This window comes from Molossus molossus, unplaced genomic scaffold (genome assembly GCF_014108415.1).
Source record: "Molossus molossus isolate mMolMol1 unplaced genomic scaffold, mMolMol1.p scaffold_m16_p_9, whole genome shotgun sequence".
Taxonomy (NCBI): Eukaryota; Metazoa; Chordata; class Mammalia; order Chiroptera; family Molossidae; genus Molossus; species Molossus molossus.
This window is the reverse complement of record NW_023425403.1, coordinates 87,400,569-87,416,896: the sequence shown is the minus strand read 5'-3', so window position 1 is coordinate 87,416,896 and position 16,328 is coordinate 87,400,569. Positions and strand designations below refer to the sequence as shown.

At 40.2% G+C, this 16,328-nt stretch overlaps 1 protein-coding gene across 3 annotated transcripts in view; it reads right to left on the bottom strand.

Moving 5' to 3' along the window:
• DGKH (diacylglycerol kinase eta) overlaps positions 1-16,328 on the bottom strand; it is a 199,159-nt gene that overhangs the window by 78,961 nt on the left and 103,870 nt on the right. The window lies entirely within an intron of this gene.

The following is a 16,328-nucleotide window of genomic DNA, read 5'->3' as shown; positions in this document are numbered from 1 at the left end:
ATGCAACCTGGTCTAGGAAAGAAAAATTAGAAGGAACATTTTCTTGACTTTGATCTCATCGCTAGGTCTTTATCTGGGTTTTTAGCCCCTTACCAAAGGCAATGAACCCAAATAAACAATGCATTCTCATTTCATAAAATATATTTTGAAAATTAATTTTAAATATACTTCAAAATAATTCACGGTAAGCTTAGAATTAATGTATAGTTACTAATTTTTTTAATTGAAAATCAAAGAAATTAAATGGTTTTATAATTGGCTTACAATAGTATCAAGAATATCCTGTTATGATGTGGGTTTACAAATTCCGATTGCCTATTCTAATATGATTTACATGAAGGATTTTTTCCCCAATTTGTAGAACTCCACTGTACTACTTTTTCATGGGGGGGGGGGGGAGTTAGCATAAAAGTATTTTAGATGGTTTTAAAGAAAAATAATAATTGTGACTTCCATCTTTTTTTCTGCATGTCACTAAAGAAGGCACATTCATTATATTAAGAATCTTAAAGCAAGCAAAATGAAAACTTCATGCTGTTATAGCACCAAAAGTGATTCAAAGTAGGATTCTGAAATGACTTGAAAGAGACCCTAGTTGTGGGTGAAAACAATATTTAATCTCCAAGTTGCTAAACCCTAAGCATTTACTGCAAATAAGGGAGCATTTATTTACTCATGGAACAGGAGCAAATTGTTACATTCCTACCCAGAAACCATTTCCAAATAATAAATTATCTACTTCTTTATATAGCAAATACATTTTCTCAGGTTAAAAGCCATTTGATCAGGTGATAATCTATCTACATATGGCATTATAGAGCAGATTTCTCGAGTCAAAAGCAATAATCATCTTTAAAAACAAAAGGAAACCTTCCCAAAAGGAATAAACTAACAAGCCTCAATCACTACTGTTCATCTTAGAAAATAAGTCCATTATTTAAAACCATGAAGGTCAGCCCAGTCTTATCTACTCACCAGTCATTGCTTCCTCTCATCTGCCATTAGTTCAGGCGACACAATCCTTCCTTAAACCACGAGGCCTTGAGTGCATCTGACAGGCACTCCCACTCACATACAGCTGGCCGGACTCACAGGAAGAGCAGCACCAACTGTAGCTTTGGGTACTGGGGAATTGCATATGAAATGAACAGAACCTCCCCTTTGCATTTTCTTCCGTTTTCCACTACCCTCTCTGGATAAAGCTTATTAGAGGTTGGTCACTTCTCTTCTTGAATAAATAGTTAATGCAAAGAGCAATGCCTCCCTCATTACTTAGGAGCCAAATGGATGCTTTATTGCTTCAAATGCTTTTCTGGGCCAGCTCATCAAAAGCAGCAGAGCGTTAGCATTAAATCATAACACCCTCCTGGCTCTGACGGCTGGCACAGTACTCTTGAAATCTCAGAGCGTCGCTGGACTGAACACATCTGACATTTACCTGAACATATCACCTCTAGCATTTTATTTATTTAGCTATACTATATAATGTAACCACAAAGATTTCCCTGTCTTTCATTATGATGTTACAGGGAGATAACCATCATTCAGATAAATAAACCAGGTTTGCTATTTAATTCTTTAAATTTGTTTTTGTTTAATTCTAAGTCAAGCAGGATGTCTGAGTTTAACTATCTTTAATGCCTTTCTATTCTCTAGGAGTCACTGTGAGTTCAACACAAAAGGAGAATAAGAAAGAAATAGCTTCTCATTTTTCCTGTCACTTTGGGAACCACACAATGACTCAATTCTAAAAGATTTCAGCAATATAAATTATGCATGTATCTTATACTGATGACCTAAAGTGTCAGTAAAATCTCCTTTTTAATAAAAATGTGTTTAAAATGGACAATCATAAGCAAGGAAAGGTTATAACACATTTTTAAAATAATAATTACATTTTTAAGAACCAAAAAATTGTAAATAATTGTGACTTAAGAAATCTACCGATTATAAAGTTCCACTAAAAGAAGTGGGCAGGAAACAGAAAACCTTTCATAAATGATGCGAGGCAGAGGTGCCTGGTTTTTGCGGCTGCACCACCAAAAGTAGGCACCTCAGCAAACAGCCCAGAGTTGTCTGGGTCCACCTGAAGACACAGCTGCCAGCAAACCTGTAACAGGGACCCCTTCCTCTAGAGGGTCAGCCCTCATTAGCCTTAAGTGCTCTGAGACCCTCCACCCCAACCTCTTATTTAAAGGGAATGACAGTTGTTAACTGGCAGGCTCTGGTGTATCCTAACTGAACCCCATTACACTGCAGTGGTTTCTCATCCAAATCTTCAATAGGACAGTATTTGGGGAGCAGGAAACTCCAAACATTTTTTGGTAGTTACTCTGAAAGTATATCTGAATCAGTCTTTTGATTCTGACAAATTAGTAGGGTGATGAAATGGAAGGGTAGAGGAGATGGGGGGAGGAGGTTATTCCCAGGGAAGACTGAGTGAGCCTTTTGGGGGCCAAGGCCAGGATATTTCTGGATCTACAGGACTTTCCACATTTCTTGAAGAATCTGCGGCTTACCTATCCTAAAGGGTCCCTTAGCCACTTCCTCATCTCAACCCTATTCTTATCCTCTTCCTACTATTCCACCATTCCCAAATAGTTTTTTTCAGGCACATCTGAACTTACTTGAGTAATTAGTTTTTTCAAGCTATAGCCACCACTCACACCTCAGATCCCGGAACACACCTGTGTGCCTGTTCACACACCCCAGCGCTCACTGGGTGTGAATGCATGCCACAGCCCGGGGGTTCGAACCACCTGGGCTTTGCCTTAGAAAGGCAGGCACGGAAGCAAACCGAGGTTACTTTTCTGAAGAAGTGCTGTATAAGCCAGGGTACAACAGAGAGACATCCAACTGGTTCATCTCATTAACACCGCCTCAAATAACATACAAATTCTCCATGAATAGAGACATTACTCCACTTCGAGAGTTACTGGCCTATATGAGTTAATCAACAATACTACTATATGTGCATAAGAATCAAGAATTTCTCAGTCTGGCAAAGCATGTGACTATATAAGAGAGATAGAAGGCAGTATGGCCTTAAGTATATAAAATTCTACAGAAGAGTAACAATACAGTTAAGGCTTTAAATACACAAACATCCACAAAATAAAAAAGTACATAGTCAAATCCTATGCTGGTTATTGTTCAGTGACTGAATCACAAATAATTTTCATTGGTTTGTCTGTAGTGTCTAAAGTAAATATATAGTACTTCTATAATAAAAATATTATTATTATTATCTTTTTACTGACTAATAGAAATTTAGAATTTAACATTCTGCATTGTTCCAGAGCAGGAGTTCTCAAACTCCACTGCACATTAGAATCATCTGGGAGATATTTAAAGATCCCAATGTCCAGGTCACACTCCATACAAATGAACTCAGAACATGGGAGGGTGGGACAGAGCTATCAGGTTTTATTTGTGTTATTTTTTTAACTTCCAAGTAACTTTAAAATGTAGCCAAGTTCGATAGCAAGTGCTCTAAAGATATCTTATGGTTCCCAAAACACTGCTAGAGCTTTGGAAATGAGGGAAGTTTCTGTAGAAGGGAATTACAGAGAATCGCTAATCTGCAAATTCCCAGCTGGAAACCACTGATGTCACAGCAGTGAGTCAGCGCCTGGACTCCGGAGTCAGACTGACCCAGACTGAATGCCAGCAGCATCCTTTCCTATCTGTGTGGCTGTGGACCCGTTTCCGGGGCTCTCTGAGCCTCTCACCTCTGCTCAGTGGGGACAGAGCAGTAACTCTCCACTCTGCAGACTGGTGGGACTTAGTGAAGCAACTCAAGAAGTCAGCAGTGGCTGTTTCAAAGCCAAACAGTAAATGTTAGCATCACAACTCTTCTTAGTGCTGACAAATTAAGTACAGGGGTTGGGAAAAGTAGGTTTACAGTTGTGAGTACATGAGTTTATTCTTGTATTATTAATTGTTGTATGATTTATTGGCATTACAACTATGAACCTACTTTTGCCCACCTCTGTATAAGTTTATAGATTTCTTCTGTAATAAACGTATTTTTGTGTCTAAGTGTGACCCACAGACAGAAGTAACATAGGTTAAGTCAGAAATGGAGGCATTTTGCCAACAAGACAGTCACTGACTTAGCAAACCACCAAAATAGGAATAATGATAATGACCTCCTTCTTACAAGATACTAGGAAAATATGAACAAATTAGGGAGGAAATGTCCCCCCTTAATTGCACTGTGCCTAGCCTCACCCAAAGCAGGAATGTAAGATGATAAAAAGGCTTACCAGAGTTAAAAGCATCAGATCCCAGTAGGTATCATGCCTAACTATTCAAGACAAATGGTTCCTCATTTAACTCAGATTTTTGATTCTGCAATGAAGGAAACTCTGCAGCCTTCTCTGGTCATTTTAAATGTCCAACAACTTGTTCTGTTAGGCAATTCTTCTTTCTAATCTAAAATTCTTTACAACAAACTGGCCACATGGGCCCTACTACAGCAATCACTGTATCGTAGTGATTAATCCTGAACTGCCACAAATGAAATAAAAATTCATATGCAGTGAGCAGCCTTTCTTGGAAAGCAGGACAAACGGAAAGTTTAGTTGTGCTATAACAATTTTTCACTGTCTGTATTTATTATAACCTAAGGATATATCTTGTCTTTTGTTAAAAGCTGAATCAGGTATAATTACATGTCTCTTTAATACTGGGTTTGCTGTAACTAGTTGCCAACTGCTCTGTCTTAATATAACCTCTTCCATCCTTCCTCGTAAAACCTATATCCAACTCTTAAATTATGTATGTTGCTTTTTTTCATTCTTCCTTTATGGAATGAAATAAATCACTTTGACAACTAAAATGTGCCAAACTGCAATACAGTCATGCATCTTAAGGGACTATTTTGAGAGCAGAGATAACCTCCACGCATATTTCAGAGAGTAAACTGGGGACCTCTCTATCCAAGAGCACAGGTCCTCAACTATGCACTGCACGTGAATGGGCCAAGTTTTTGTTTTTAAAACATACTCAACCATGCTCCATACCAGATGAGGTGAATCAAAATCTCATTTCGGAGGCAGGGGTAAATCATTTCAGATGTCATCTGTAGTTTGGCAGAGCTACACAGGTGACTCTGATACACACCCCTGTTTATCAACCATGGAAGGTAGAAGCATCCAACTTTCCCATTAGTAAAGGCAGGATCTCCTCTGAATAATGTAAAGAAAATGCTCTTATCTTTATGTCTCCCTATCTCCCTTGTCTGCACCCTCTGCTCTCAAACTTCCAGTGTCCACACCTGCTTCTAATAGTATTCCTTTGTTTTGTGTGGGACCAGTCTGAACTAGCTCACCACCTACAGCACCCCACATGATGTAAGAGGTCCCAAAATGATGAACCTGAAATGTTGTGTTATAAAACAACAAAAGTAAAATCTATCATATTAGACAGGTAACTGCTCACTGGCAGTACAAGCAGTTTAAACCACTTCATACCCGTGGGCCCTGGAGGCATTTGAAATCACAAGTCCTATATTTACTGACTCCTTCACCTTCTGGGGTCAGTACTCCCTTATTTCATTATCCAGTTGTCTCAAGTTCCATGTGTTTCCTAAGATCACAACTACTGACTTAAAAGGTCTTTTTTTTCCCTGAGGAGTTAATAGATGACAATAGTTTAATGCATCTTTTCTCCCAAAGGTGTTTGAATTTTAACAGATAATACAACTATACAAAAAATGTATTTCTGGTACCAAAATCAAAGAAAGTAACATAGGTATCTTCTACACAGTATAATTTAAAGGTTTCTTAAAAATATTTTTTATTGATTTTTAGAGAGAGAGGAAGGGAGAATGAGAAAAAGATGGAAACATCGATGAGAGAACATGGATTGGCCTTCTCCTGCACGCCCCCCACTGGGGATCAGGTCCACAACCTGGGCATGTGCCCTGACCAGGAAACTGAACCAGCAACCTCTTGGTGCATGGGACGGAGGATGCTCAACCCACAAGCCACACTGGCCAGGGCTCAACATAGTATAATTTAAATCAGCAACACCACAAACATTCATTTTATAGCTGTAAACGCTGTGGAATCATTAAGTGCTCACGAAGAAAGAATAGTTCCATAAAATCCTGAAACACAATTTCACAATATTTAAAATAACGTAAAGAAATCTTATAAAGATGTAATGGACTGGACTTTGGGTCAAGATGGCGGCGTAGGTAAACACGGTATCGTGTCCTCCCATAACCACATCAAAGTTACAACTAAACTACAGAACAACCATCATTCAAAACCACCTGAAATCAAGCTGAATGGAAGTCCTACAACTACGGAATTAAAGCAGCAGCCACATCCAGACTGGTAGGAGGGGCCGAGGCTGGTCCCACACCCACGTGTGGCGGATAAAAATCAGGAGGACACCTGGGCTGGGAAGGTCCTTCTTGAGGACTGAAGGGTCCCTGTCCCACACCAGGCACCCCACTCAGGGTTCCAGTGCCAGGAAGAGAAGTCCCCATAACTTCTGGCTGGAAAAACCAGCGGGAACTGAGGCTCAGGGAGGCTGATGCAGCTGGAGCCCCAGGCAGCTCCTTAAAGGGCCCGCGCACGGACTTATCGGACTCTCTCCCTCTAAACTTGGAGGGGAGGCAGCTCGAGGGGCGCCAGAGACAAACAGGAAGAACTGAGCTGTTTGGCATTGGAGTAAAGCCTGGAAAGAAGGCTCTCTCCAGGACAAACGTCCTGTCAGAGGCCTTTGTTCCTTTGGTGAGCCCTTCCCTGGGGCGGCAGACAGCAGCCATATCTGGGACTCCAGCAACATGGCTCACACTGGTAGCCCCGCCCTGCTGACTCCCTGAGGCCCCGCCCCACCCAACTTTCAGGCCCACCCAAGCTGTTGCCAGTTGCTTTACCATAGGATTGGCCTGTCTTAGATCCTGCTTCAGGTTTTCCTAAATTCTTTCAAACAAGCAGCATCTGGTCTCAGCTAGCCTCATACCTCTCGTTAAGTAATACATAGAAACTAACACAGGGAGGCAGCCAAAATGAGGAGACAAAGAAACAGGTCTCAAATGAAAGAACGGAACAAAACCCCAGGAAAAGAACTAAGCGAAATGGAGATAAGCAACCTAACAGATTCTGAGTTCAAAATACTGCTTATAAGGATGCTCAATAACTTAGTGAGAACTTCAGTGAACTTAGTGAGGGCCTCAAGAGCATAAAATAGGACCAGTCAGAAATGATGGATGCACAATCAGAAATGAAGGAGGCACTAATTGAAATAAAGAATAATTTACACAGATTCAATAGTACAGTAGGTAAAGCCAAGAAGCAACCCATCGATTTGGAATATAAGGAATGAAAAACACCCAATCAGAACAGCAAAAAAGAATCCAAAAAAATGAGGATAGTGTAAGGAGCCTCTGGAACAACTTTAAGCATGCCAACATTCGCATCTTGGGGGTGCCAGAAGGAGAAGAGCAAGAACAAGAAATTGAAAACCTGTTTGAAACAATAATGGCACAAAACTTCCCTAACTTGGTGAAGGAAACAGACATACAAGTCCAGCAAGCACAGAGAGTCCCAAACAAGATGAACCCCAAGAGGCCCACACCAAGACACATCATCATCAAAATGCAAAAGGTTCAAGACAAAGAGAGAATCTTAAAAGCAGCAAAAGAAAGGCAGCTAATTACCTACAAGGGAGTTCCCGTGAGGCTGTCAGCTGATTTCTCAAAAGAAACTTTGCAGGCCAGAAGGGAGTGGCAAGAAATATTCAGAGTGATGAAAAGCAAGAACCTACAACCAAGATTACTCTATCCTGCAAAGCTGTCATTTAGAATCGATGGCCATATAAAGAGTTTTTCAGACAAGAAAAAGTTAAAGGAGTTCATCACCACCCAACCGTTATTATATGAAATGTTGAAGGGTCTTTTTGAAGAAAAAGATAAAATATATGAACAAACAAAACGGCAATGAATACATATCTATCAACAATGGAATCTACAAACAAAATGAACAGGTAGAACAGAAACATTCTCATAGATACAGAGAACATTTTGTTGGTTGCCAGATGGGAGGGGAGTTGGGGGTATGGGTGAAAAAGGTGAAGGAATTAAGAAGTACAAATTGGTTGCTAGACTGACAAACCTCAAAGGGAAGGGGATTGGGCGGGGGGGATAAACCAAACAACTTATATGCATATGTGCATAACCAATGGACACAGACAATAGTGTGGGAAAAGGCAGGAGGGGGGCGGGAATGGGGAGGAGGGGGTCAATGGGGGAAAAATGAGGAACATCCATAATACATTCAACAATAAAGTTTAAAAAAAAATGGAAAAAAAATTAATTAAAAAATAAAAAAAGGTGTAATGGACTAATGATAAGACTGAAGTTGACAGGTAATTCACACACATGCAAGAACCTCATTATTAACCCACAGGTTAAATTTACAAAGAAATTCTGCTATTCAGACAGTGTACTATGTAAATAGGATCTTAAGTCATTTTGCTTGGTAGCATTTCCTTTTGGAATAATCTAAAAATCTCCTCAGATGTCTTTCTAGAACCATAATTAGATTTATACACAAACACAAGAGGATCTTTGAAAGTCATTCCCCACTTTTGGTTTTGGCTGACTGATCATCCTTCTAACTGATGAGTCATTTTAGCTGAATAACAACTTACTGATCTTAGTGGGCATTCCCGTAACGTAGACTAGGAAGTATCAAACATCCCCATAGGCTCTCAAAATGAAGAGAGAGGCTTCATTCACAAATATGAGGAAGTCTGCCCCAGTGCTGTTTATTTTCCTATGTAAGGAGAAGTATCATTTGCATATGGTTTTACTTCCAAAATAAAAATCAAGTAATTGCCTATATATTGACATAAAGAATTGATTGAGAATTGTGTAGCATAAATATGCAACATTACTCACTTGGGACAAGATTCTACAACAGTGCAATAACTGAAAGAATTTCTAGTGGAAACTTTGTAAATATGTAACAGAATTATTCTGAGAAATCAACCAATTATAGAAAGAAGAAAAGACCTCCGGATGAGGGCAGAAGATCTCTGCCAACAGTATGTCTGTTTTATCTACAGGAAGACTTTACTACAAACTTATGGCAAAAAGGCAGTATTTTACTGATTCTCCAGTCATCTCTTTAAGTATGAAGTAAATTCTGTTACAACATATTGAAGAGAAAAAATAAATGTAGAAGCTAAATGAGTTGTCCACAGTTAATAAATATAATCCTTATACGAAGAGTATATGTGCATAACCGATGGACACAGACAATAGTTTGGGGAAAATGGGAAGACGGTGGGAGCGGGGAGGAGGGGTCAGTGGGGAAAAAAGGGATGGACATGGGTAATACTTGTGACAAAGATTTTTTTAAAAGTGATAGCGACTTCCGGTCAAGATGGCGGCGTAGGTAAACGCGGTATCGCGTCCTCCCACAACCACATCAAAGTTACAACTAAACTACAGAACAACCATCATTCAAAACCACCTGAAATCAAGCTGAATGGAAGTCCTACAACTACGGAATTAAAGCAGCAGCCACATCCAGACTGGTAGGAGGGGCGGCGGCGCTGCGGTAGCGCGACGGGCCGGTCCCACACCCACGTGTGGCGGATAAAAATCAGGAGGCTCCCACAGCTGGGAAGGTCCTTCCTGAGGACTGAGGGGTCCCAGTCCCACACCAGGTGCCCCGCTCAGGGTTCCAGTACCAGGAAGAAAAGTCCCCATAACTTCTGGCTGGAAAAACCAGCGGGAACTGAGGCTCAGGGAGGCTGAAGCGGCTGGAGCCCCAGGCAGCTCCTTAAAGGGCCCGCGCACGGACTTATCGGACTCTCCCTCTAAGCTCGGAGGGGAGGCAGCTCGAGGGGCGCCAGGGAAACACAGGGAAGAACTGAGCTGTTTGGCACTGGAGCGAGGGCTGGAGAGGGGGCTTTCTCAGGGATAAACGTGCTGTAAGAGGCCTTTGTTCCTTTGGTGAGCCCTTCCCTGGGGCGGCAGACAGTCTCCATATCTAGGACTCCAGCAACCTGGCTCACACTGGTAGCCCCGCCCTGGTGACTCCTTGAGGCCCGGCCCCTCCCCACCCAACTTTCAGGCCCACCCAAGCTGTTGCCACTTGCTTAACCATAGGATTGGCCGGTCTTGGATCCTGCTTCAGGTTTTTCCTAAATTCTTTCAAACGAGCAGCATCTGGTCTCAGCGAGCCCTATACCTCTCGTTAAGTAATACACTGAAACAAACACAGGGAGGCAGCCAAAATGAGGAGACAAAGAAACAGGTCCCAAATGAAAGAACAGACAAAACCCCAAGAAAAAACTAAGTGAAATGGAGATAAGCAACCTAACAGATACTGAGTTCAAAATACTGCTTCTAAGGATGCTCAATGAACTTAGTGAGAACCTCAGTGAACTTAGGGAGGGCCTCAAGAGCATTAAAAAGGACCAGTTAGAAATCATGGATACACAGTTAGAATTGAAGGAGGCATTAACTGAAATAAAGAATAATTTACACAGCTTCAATAGTAGAGTATGTAAATCCAAGGAGCAAACCATCGATTTGGAATATAAGGAAGCAAAAAATGCCCAATCAGAACAGCAAAAAGAAAAAAGAATCCAAAAAATGAGGACAGTGTAAGGAGCTTCTGGGAAAACTTCAAGCGTGCCAACATTCGCATCTTGGGGTGCCAGAAGGAGAAGAGAGAGAACAAGAAATCGAAAACCTGTTTGAAACAATAATGGCACAAAACTTCCCTAACTTGGTGAAGGAAACAGACATACAAGTCCAGCAAGCATAGAGAGTCTCAAACAAGATGAACCCCAAGAGGCCCACACCAAGACACATCATCATCAAAATGCAAAAGGTTCAAGACAAAGAGAGAATTTTAAAAGCAGCAAGAGAAAGGCAGCTAGTTACCTACAAGGGAGTTCCCATTAGGCTGTCAGCTGATTTCTCAAAAGAAACTTTGCATGCCAGAAGGGAGTGGCAAGAAATAGTCAGAGGGATGAAAACCAAGAACCTACAACCACAATTACTCTATCCTGCAAAGCTGTCATTTAGAATCGATAGACATATAAAGAGTTTCTCAGACAAGAAAAAGTTAAAGGAGTTCATCACCACCAAACCGTTATTATATGAAATGATGAAGGGTCTTTTTGAAGAAAAAGATAAAAGGTATGAACAAACAAAATGGCAATGAATACATATCTATCAACAATGGAATCTACAAACAAAATGAACAGGTAGAACAGAAACATTCTCATAGATACAGAGAACATTTTGTTGGTTGCCAGTTGGGAGGGGGGTTGGGGGAATGGGTGAAAAAGGTGAAGGGATTAAGAAGCACAAATTCATTGCTAGACTGACAAACTTCAATGGGAAAGGGGTTGGGGGGGTGGGAAGAAATAAACCAAAGAACTTATATGCATAACCAATGGACACAGACAATAGTGTGGGAAAAGGTGGGAGGGGGGCGGGAGTGGGGAGGAGGGAGTCAATGGGGGAAAAATGTGTAACATCTGTAATACATTTTACATCCAACAATAAAGATTTGAGAAAAAAAAAAAGTGATAGCATTGTCATAATAAGTTAACAAAAAAAGATGATTTCTTCACTGTAAAATTGAATTGAGTTACTAAGGTCAACCCAGTAAATGTTTTTCCTTCAAGCTTCTGTATACCCAGGCTGTGTTTGAGAAGAAAGGTAGAAAAGAGGCAGAGTTACAATTAGACAACCATATTTTTAGGAGTGTATACTGAAGAATGTGGGGTCAGGTAAGAGGATAGCAAAGATTTGCTTTAAAACACTTAAGACAGTCCGGCCGGTGTGACTCATTGGTAGTGCATCAACCCATGCACCAAGCAGTCGCCGGTTCGATTCCTGATTAGGACACATGCCCAGGTTGTGGGCCCGATCCCCAGTGTGGGGCATGCAGGAGGCGGCCAATCGATGTTCTCTCCCATTGATGTTTCTATCTCTCCCCCCCTCTCTAAAATCAATAAAGGAAAAAATTATTTTTTAAAACACTTAAGATAAAATAGGAAGAAGGGAGAATCGATGATGCAAGTGTGGCAACATCTAAATAACAGGAGCTGGGCACTGAGGAAGTGGAGGTTCATCACTGTTATCCTGAGGTTGGGTTTATTTGAAAATTTTAATAATTAAATTAAAATGTACTCAAGCATTTGAGAACCCCAAGCAAAGTTCTTCAAGGATCTAAAAATGCGAGGAACCTGGATGTCTTAGTCTTATATGCGTATCAACGCTATTCAACTGTTGGCCCTGAAATTAGCTTGCAGATCCAAGTCTCTCACCTCTTACCTCCTTCCCAACATATTCAAATTAAATGAGTAATTTGGTTCCCTTGCTCAAGTGATCTAAAATTCCCACAGAAACTAATGAATTAAGAATTCTGATCACTGGTGCCGATGGGGTGGGATGGACTGAACTGAGGAGAGCTATGCTAATCTTACTTCCAAAATTCTTGAGCCTCAATGACTCTACTTAAGGTTTGGTCAGCAGATCACAGACCCTTTTTGGCAAAGGAATCATGACCTCAGAACAGGTCATTTTCTATGTTAATGTCATTTCTCTATATAACCTAATGTTGTGATCTTATAGTATCAAATATAAATAAAATATGAATTCTGATACCTGTTTCCATGAAACTCCCTCACATATTTTAGATGTATTAGTACCAACATTTTTATTATATACACAGTATTTCCAAAGGATCTCACATTCTAAAAAGCAAATTTTTCCTTTATATAAATTTTAAAATCCAAAATAATCTAAAATCACAATTTTATTGAATAGCATTTGATAAAATATTATTAAATATCAATATTAATAAGGGTGTTTATTAATATAAAATAAAGGCATATAAGAAAGAAGACTCCAGTCTGGCTGGTGTAGCTCAGTGGTTGAGCATCAACCCGTGCACTAGGAGGTCACAGGTTCAATTCCCGGTCAGGACACACACCCAGGTTGTGGGCCAGATCCCCAGTGGGGGGAATGCAGGAGGCGGCCAATCGATGTTCTCTCTCATCGATGTTTCTATCTCTCCTTCTCACTTCCTCTCTCTCTAAAATCAGTAAAGAAAAAGGAAGGGAGGAAGGAAGGAAGGAAGGAAGGCAGGCTCCAAACACGTTTCTTTTTTTGGTACGTGCCCCTAGCGGGAACCGAACCCGGGACTCTCTGGTCCACAGGCCGATGCTGCAACCGCTGAGCCAAACTGGCCAGGGCCCAAACGCTTTCCAAATCAGCAACTAATTTAACATTATGTAATTTATATAGTCTTAGAAGCTATTAAAAATGTAAAAGCAGTCTATTCAACATCTTCCTGGGACTACCTAGTCTTACAGCTTTGCTTCAGAGCACCAGTCCTAATTGTCATTTCCCAGGAGCCTCCAATTCCACAGAGACAAAGGTAAACACACAGTGAGACGTGGGGGTGGAGACGTCCCTCTCTGCATGTTGTGCCCCTTGCCCTGCGCTCCCTGGAAACTCAGCAAAGGCCTCAGGAAAACTACCTGGAAAGGCTTCGTGTCACCTGTTGGAGATTTCTGTCATATATATATATATATACACACACACATATATATGTGTTACATATATAATAATAAATCACAGTTTCTTTGAAGATGAATCAAGTTTGGATTCCAGTCAGTATTAAAAGTATTAAAGCCCCTGAATAGAGTATTAAACATCTCTGAGAATTCAAACAAACTAGTCAATAATGTTTAGTTATTCCTCATTGTATTAGTTTCTATTGCTGCTATAGCAAATCATGCTACTACAGTGGTGATGGTGAGAAGTTAAAAATCGAGGTGTCTGGAGGGCTGTATGCCTTCTGGAGGTTTCAGGGGAGAGTCCCCTCCCTGCCTTTCCAGCTTCTAGGGGCCACAGGTATTACTTGGCCCACGGCCCCTTCTAACCTTCCACAGTCACACCTTCTCTGACTCTAATGTATCTCTCTCTTATAGGGACTCCTGAGATTACCCTGGGCCCACTGCAGATATTCTAAGATAATTTCATCTCAATATCCTCAATGTGATCACAGCAATAAAGTTCTTTTGCCATATAAAATGACATTCACAGGTTACAGGGATTAGGACATGAACATCTTTGGGGTGTTCAGCCTACCACACCCAGAAAAAAAAATAATACATAATTAAAACTTTTGATATTATAATAATGAACTGGTAAATCAATGACATTTGTAATCTATTTTCTTATTATATCATAATTTCGATGAACATGCATGGACACAATTTTCTTCAAAGGAACGAATACTTAAGTTCACTAAACACAGGATACTTACGGGGCTCCACAGTTCATAAACAGAATGAGTATGTCCTATGCACCTTACATTTCCAAAGTGCTTTGCTGTCAATAGGGCCACATACATTAGCTCATTTAATCTTTCATGTAACTGGCCTGCCTGATAGGTAAAAAGAAATTAACTGGTTTAAAATTGCAAACTCAGGTCCAGACGGCGTGGCTCAGTGGTTGAGCATCGACACATGCACCAAGAGGTTGCCGGTTCAATCCCCGGTCAGGGCTCATGCCCAGGTTGTCGGCCAAATTCCTAGTCGGGGGCACGCAGGAGGCAGCCAGTTGATGTTCTCTCATCGATGTTTTTGTCTCTCTCTCCCTCTCTCTATAAAATCGATAAAGAAAAAAAAATTTCTATAAAACTACAAATTCGGTAAGTAGGGGAATCAGAGGGTACATTAAATCTTCCAGCTTCAAATCCCAGCCTCTCTTCCCTGCTATCCCAGACAAGTGGGGCCTGGTTTGCAGCTGCCTTTCCATAGGACCACAGACCCGGCCCAAAGTACATCCATTGTGTTTAACTGTGTGTATGTAGCTCTAAGAAATCAGCTGTTATCAAAACAATTGTTAACAGAAAACAGAAGAATTAAGATCTGGAAAGTTTCAATTAGCAATAACAAAATAGTATTTCCTGTACAATTTTTCAAAATAATTAACCTATAACTTCATTTACTATATAATAATAGCTGAAACGGTATCTTATTGCTTAAAATAGACTTGGTTCACAAAAATTGTTTTAAAAAATCTAAAAATAACTGATCAGCACCCTAAGATCAGACCAAACTCAATGAACGTTTAGACTGACAATACAAAGCAAGCATATTTCACAACAACAAAGATAAATAAATAAATAAAATTCAAAACTGAAAGGCAGGCCATACAAATGAGCTGCATAACTCCATATAGTTTGCTTAATGTTTACAAACTGACATCCTCCTAGAGAACAGGTGGGAAAACGTTGCACGTACTGCTTTCTCTCTCCTTGAAAGTAATCAGGGCTACTGCAGTTATGTCTCAATCCTATACATACTTGCACACTCTTTAAAGATAAGCGAGGTAGGAAATACAGAGGAGCTGCTAAAATTAGTAATAGTAATAATCATAATAATTTAACTTACTAATTTAGACCAGTCTCTGCAAACCAGGCACCTTTAGATAACAAAATATTGACCAATGTTGTAATCACATATAGCATTGTATTTGAAGTATTACACTGTACATGGGTAACAGCGGTTTTTTTAGTATTAATTGTAATAACAAGAATCAGTGATTTCAGAAATTATTTATGGAGGCTGTCACATACACTTCCACTGTAAATTAGCAGTGAGTATTAGTTAATGGACGCATTTAAAAATTCTATTCAGTTCGTAGTTTCAGACTGTACCAGATTGGGAACAATGCATTAGCCTCATTCCCCTGGCACAAGCTCTTTTGTTTTATAACAGTAAATTGATTTGTACAGGGCATATATGAAATGGGGCATTTCAAAACAAAATAATTATCTTGTTTGTACTAAAGCATTGCTAAAACCTGATTTTTCCATTACACCATACTCATACTAGGGAATAGAGAGGATATCTGAGTATGCTGAAACTTTGAAAGAACCATGAAAATGATACTAAAAAAGTACTTTAGGCCCTTTAATAGTTTTTAAAGCATCTCTCTCAATTGCCTGCAGACATCACCAGGACACTTTATCATCATTTCAAATTCACAATGTCTTCATTTCAGTCCCTACAAACCTACTATTTTTTTTTGTTTTGTTTTCTACCCTTAATTAAGAGCATCATTTATATACCAATCCTTCCAATTTCAACGACTCTATGTTAGTTTCCTCCCTGCTCCCTTCCCTTTGACTACAGCTCTGCATTATTCCCCACAGATCTATCATCCATCCTACCCCCACCCCCTACAGACCTGATCTGCATGTGCCCTTGTCACGGTTTCCTTGGACATTGAAGCAGGTCCAAGGTGGGCAAATCTGCTC